Genomic DNA, 5,499 nt, shown 5'->3' with positions numbered 1-5,499 from the left:
CCTCATCGTCAAGGAGGAAGACCAGGCGGCAAAGGACGCCTACCAGGCGGCCCTTGCGGCCGTCTACCAGGAAAGCGAGGAGGACGAGCGGCGTAGGGCGGAGGCGGCAGAAGAAGAAGAAGCTCGGTACAAGGCGGTCATGGCACAGGCCATGGCCCTCTCCGCGGCCAGCGACTGCATGGTGCCGCTGATGGCCCCGCCGTACCCTCCCCGCCGCCTTACCAAAGCCGAGCCACAGCCGGAGCTGGAGCCCATCGAGCGCTATTCCTGAACGGGAGTAGTGTGCGAGTGGGTGAGGGCGCCGCCGGTCTGGATGCAGGCCACGCCGGAGCAAGAGGCGGCGTACCTCGAGCACTGGCGATAGATCCGGGTGGCCGAGGAGCGCTGCGATGGCGAGTACCTCGAGATGCTCGAGCGCGACGCCGAGGCCGAGCGGCTCGAGGCCGAGGAGGAGGCGCGCCAGGCCGCAGCGGCCCAGGCGGCGGCACTGCCAGCGCCGGCACAGCCCGCGCCCGACATGGCCGCGCTCTAGAACACGCCGTTTGGCTGGGCCGGTCCGGCGCGACGCTCATCGAGCTCACGGACCCCGAGGACGACAACGACGACGCCTAGGGCAGCGCGCCGGCGCCTAGTTTTTTAGTTTGTTTTTATTTTTTATTCAATGCTAATTTGGACGCGTGGACTCCCGCGGGCATTCGTGGCCGGCTTTAATGTTTAATTAATTTAGTTTTATGTTAAATATGCATGCATTCGGTTTTTTTTACGCCGTCAAAATGGGTCGCGCCAGCGTTGGGCGCACGCGCCGACCCAAACGCGAAAGCGGACGCTCGTGTCCGCCTGACCGACCCAAACCGATAAAAAGCGGACAACCTAGCAGTGGCGAAGCCAGCTATCTGGCGAGGTTTGGCGCATGCCATACCTAAACTTCGACCCAAGTACGTACGTACAGTATTACTTTGATACAATATTTAAGTTTTAAGCTGGGTTTAGCTGTTGATGGGTCGAGTCCGTGGCTTGACTACACGTCACGTCTGCACATGGATTATGGCTGAAACCTTCCGAGTTTGGACTGTGCGTGTACTTGTTCTAGACCGTGATCTGCGTGACGGAGGCACAACAGGCAGGGCAGTACGCCGGGGCGGTGGCGCCAGTGGCAGGTGGCGGCCGTTCACCGGCGAGGCGAGGTGAGGCTCTGACCGGTATATGGCAACGCCGACTCGGCGAGGCCGCGAGGGTGAGCAGACGGCGCCACGTTAACTGAAATTGTTTTTTGTTTGCGAATATGTTAACTGAAATTGGACTATCAGATCAAATATTTCTCCGATTTTAGTTTATCTAGTGCCTTCCCTTTGTTGAAATACTAATGGATTAATTTCCTTTATTAAATTGGTGAACATTCAGCCATATAATTTAAATCTAGTGATGTATTTTGAGTGTCAGTACTCATTTTTTAGATTTGTCTTGTATATTTGCTAAATATAAAGTAGTACCTCTGTCTCAAATTATTTGTCTTAACTTTTTCTAGATATGGATGTATTTAATACTAAAACATGTCTAAATACATCTATATCTTAGGCATACCTACGACTAGTAATTTGAGGCAGAGTAAATATACATCTAATATTCTAGCGAGCCTTTATAATCATATTATACATGGTTTTCTTTTTTACAAACTCCGCCACACCTGAAAATTATTCCTGTCTTCGCCACTGCGTCTAGGTCGCCCGTTGGGGTTGCTCTAATGGTTCACATTCTCAAGGTTGCTCAATGTATCTGATATGATGGCGTGTACTTGAGTCAAAATGTGAACACTGGCTACTAAGCTACTGTTTAGGAATCCAATACTTAGGCTCAGAGTATTGTTTTCGAAGGGAAACTAAGAGAATCTAAAAATCATTCGTTTATTGTCTTGAAGTAGCTATCCAAATCTCCCTTTCTTGACTGACAGAATCAGATCAAATTTCAATTTATTTCTAAGGCACATCTCTGCATTCTTGAGTGGCGCAAATAAAACTATAATAATATCCCTCATGAATATGATTTCAGCACAATGAATTGAGATTACAAAAAGCGGAACGACCGGAGAGCAATGAACAAACCAATATTGATTTGCAAGCAATGGAGCTTTGGTGTAAATTTGAAGCATGACATATCTATTCATATCTCACAAACTTGAACATTCAGTGGGAAGGCTAATTGTTATCTTCCTTTTTTCCATGATACTCCGTTTACTCGAGTGGTCAAGACTTTTCCGAACCTCTCGTTATAGAAGAGCAGGTCGAATATTTGTGTTATGTCTAAGCTATAGAAGAACACGGGGTACGCCGATGGCTGTTCATGCAGCTGCAGCAGTAGGCATGGTTTGATGAAAGTGAGTACCAGACTAGCTAGCACTTTGCATGAGTCATGGGTCTCCCTGATTGGTGATGACACACTTTGACTGAATATTGCATCAGCAATACTTGTGTTCAGCTTATCCAGATATCTGTCCATGCATATCTTCTTGAGGAACAGAACATAAGACCATGCATATCTTCTTGCTTTGACATATTTTATGCATTCAAAAATAATTCTAACTGCATCCGCATTAGCAGAGAAGGCCAAGCGAAGGTTGCATGGACATGTGATCAGTAAACAAGCCTCGTCCTTCTTCTATATATGCGTCAAAGTAAAACTCTACAATACAAAGCAAACCAAGATACTTGGTATTGGTGAGATCCATAGATCAGCTAGGTAAGTACAAAGCTACTAATTTTCATGTAGCTATGTAAGTTTTGTGATGTTTTCCTGATGTTTCCTACTTTTCAGCCTATAAGTAAGTTTATTAGTTGATCTAGTGCTGAAAACAATTCCATTGAACATGTTTGTTCTAGCACCTTTTTGGCAACCATTCACGTACATATGCAGTTTGATTCCATGTGAAGTCAATGACTGGTATTTTAAATGAAATTCTTCAGGTTTGCTTGGTGAAGTTTCATTTATAAAAGAAGATATGTTCAATTATTATTTTGAGAAAAGAAGATATGTTTAATTGTGGGGAATTTTTGCAGGTAATATCCATCTAGCACTACTTAAGGTTGATGGGTGCACAATACTTAAAAGAGCTCATGTTGCATGGAAAACGTTTTCCCCCTATTGGTTGCATGTAAATATCAGACCGTAAGAGTACTGAAACAAAAGACGAATGGGTGTACAAAACTTAAAAGAGCTGATGTCGCTACTTGAGAACTTAATCATGCCTTTGCTCAATTTTAAATGTTAAACTTCAATTAGTGTCTACTTGGCCTCTAAGTTGCTGATTAGTGAGAAACGCTGGACATCTACTGTTGTTTTTATCTTGGTGTTACATTGGAAAATCATATGTGGTAACAGACATGTTCACCAGGGCGTAAGTTTGTGTATACCTGATTTACGATGTACTATTAAACTTTTGGCAGATATCTTGAACTAAATAATGGCTAATAGTTTTCAGAATAAACTATTTCTAGTTCTGTTTGGATCGAGCTAGCAAGCTACTCAGGAGAACAAATGTGATTCACCATGTATTGTAATTAATCAGTTTTGTATAGTCCAATTCAATTAGGATTTAAAGTCTTAAACATTCCATTGTGTTAGCGTTGTTCAATAACGGGTGTGCCATACGGCGTCTGAGCTCATCGCCTTGGGATTGACCATGTTCAGATGCTTTGTGATTAGGCCGACATGCATCCACTATCGACAAGAGTGGGATGGAGAATAAGCATCAACACGGGTGGGACTACGTTGAATAGAGGATGTTGTACCATGGAAGTCTTGAACCATATTTATTGTGCTAGAGGTGGGATTGCGTATGATGGTTTTTTCGCCCATAGCAATTTTTGATTCAAATCTTGACTCTCTCAAGTCACAAGATAATTACGCAGGTAGGGTGTTGCTCTTAGTCCTGCATAACTCTAGGTTTAGAAAGTTGATCCGAATTGAAAACACACCAGACGACTTTATAATAAATCCTATTAAGTAAAGACAGTGCATGCTTAGATGTCAGAAGTGCCCACAGTTTTAAGAGTGTTCATGCTATACAATTCATTTTAATTTTCTATCATAATTGAACATAAAAAGTAGCAACATGAATGATTCACTAGCAACGTGCAAGGATATTTATTTTTAGTTGGGGATACGAACAATCCTATCATTATCGCCGACGAACATAAACTAAATGGTATTTCTCCCCGTGGAATGCCCGGGCACATCACTATCAAGAAAAGCATGTTCAGTTTAGGTTACTTCCATAAAAACTTTGTTAATATGTATGGTGTCAACTACGGGGCATGCATGTTGATTCTCATAACATTTTTTTTCATGCACTTGCTCAACTACACGTAAAATGAAGCTTAAGACAACATCCACCATAATTGCATAAGCTTATTAGGAATCACTAAGATAATTATTTATGTTGTTGCTCTATGCATACAATGCTAAATCATAGTATTTCTTGAAACTCATTTAAATTATAGGTTGAATTTTTGTATTTTTAGTGCTATAGAATGTATTCTACACATGTGAATTTTCACATTTGGTTGTAATATTTGCCAGGACGTGCGTTGCACGTGCATGCTTACTAGTTGCTTGTAATAATCGAAGGGGAAAGAGGATGAGTCGTCGATGCTGGGGAGTCGGCGCTTTGGGAGTGTGATTCAGGTCTACATCGAACGGCTGCTCATGGACAAATCGGACAACAACACAAGGGATCTTGCCTCGGGAACCTCCCCTCGATCGATCGTATGATGCCTAATTAGTTCGGGGGTTTAGAGGATCAGAGATGTACCTAGCATTGAGCTCGTCCCAGCGGGTTCGTGGCGGAGTTTCATGGGGCCAAAGGGGGCCATTGCCCCCCCCCCCCCACTCTAGAAAAACTCTTAAGTGTAACCTTAATTATTACGCTTGAATATCAAAGACTTCTCAGAGTACATGCATAATTTATCTTCTTCGCCCCCTCAATAATCTGCGCCTGTTGGCGCTGCCCCAGTTGCACGTCCCGTAGTGCCTGTTGTCCGCCGGTGGCGTAGATGAAGTAGTCGCCGGTGGACGCTATGGCGACGCGACCGTCCACCTTGACGATGTCGGACTCCGCCGCCACGCTGAGTCGCGATAGCCCCAACAGGCACAACACCCAGCAAGCCACGCTTGCCATGGGACGACGTGGACGGAGCCCCTGGCAGCCGCGAACGACGCTTACACCACGTCTGGCATGCCAGACGGCACCGTCCACCCATGCATCTCATGGACAACTCGATCATCATCTCTTCCTTCTCCTCCCTCGCTCTATCGACCGGACAACGATGCCCCCTTGGCCGCCGCAAGAGTCCAAATCGAACACCTACACAAACCAACAAGGTTAGTTAACAAGGCAAAAGCAACATCAACGACCGGGAAAACAAGAACAAGAACACGAGCGAGAGTATCGATGAATCCACGCACCAATGAGGGTTGGATTGTGGATCGGGAAGAAGACGGAGGGGG

Source organism: Triticum dicoccoides, chromosome 7B, assembly GCF_002162155.2.
Source record: "Triticum dicoccoides isolate Atlit2015 ecotype Zavitan chromosome 7B, WEW_v2.0, whole genome shotgun sequence".
NCBI lineage: Eukaryota > Viridiplantae > Streptophyta > Magnoliopsida > Poales > Poaceae > Triticum > Triticum dicoccoides.
This window is presented reverse-complemented; position numbering follows the sequence as displayed.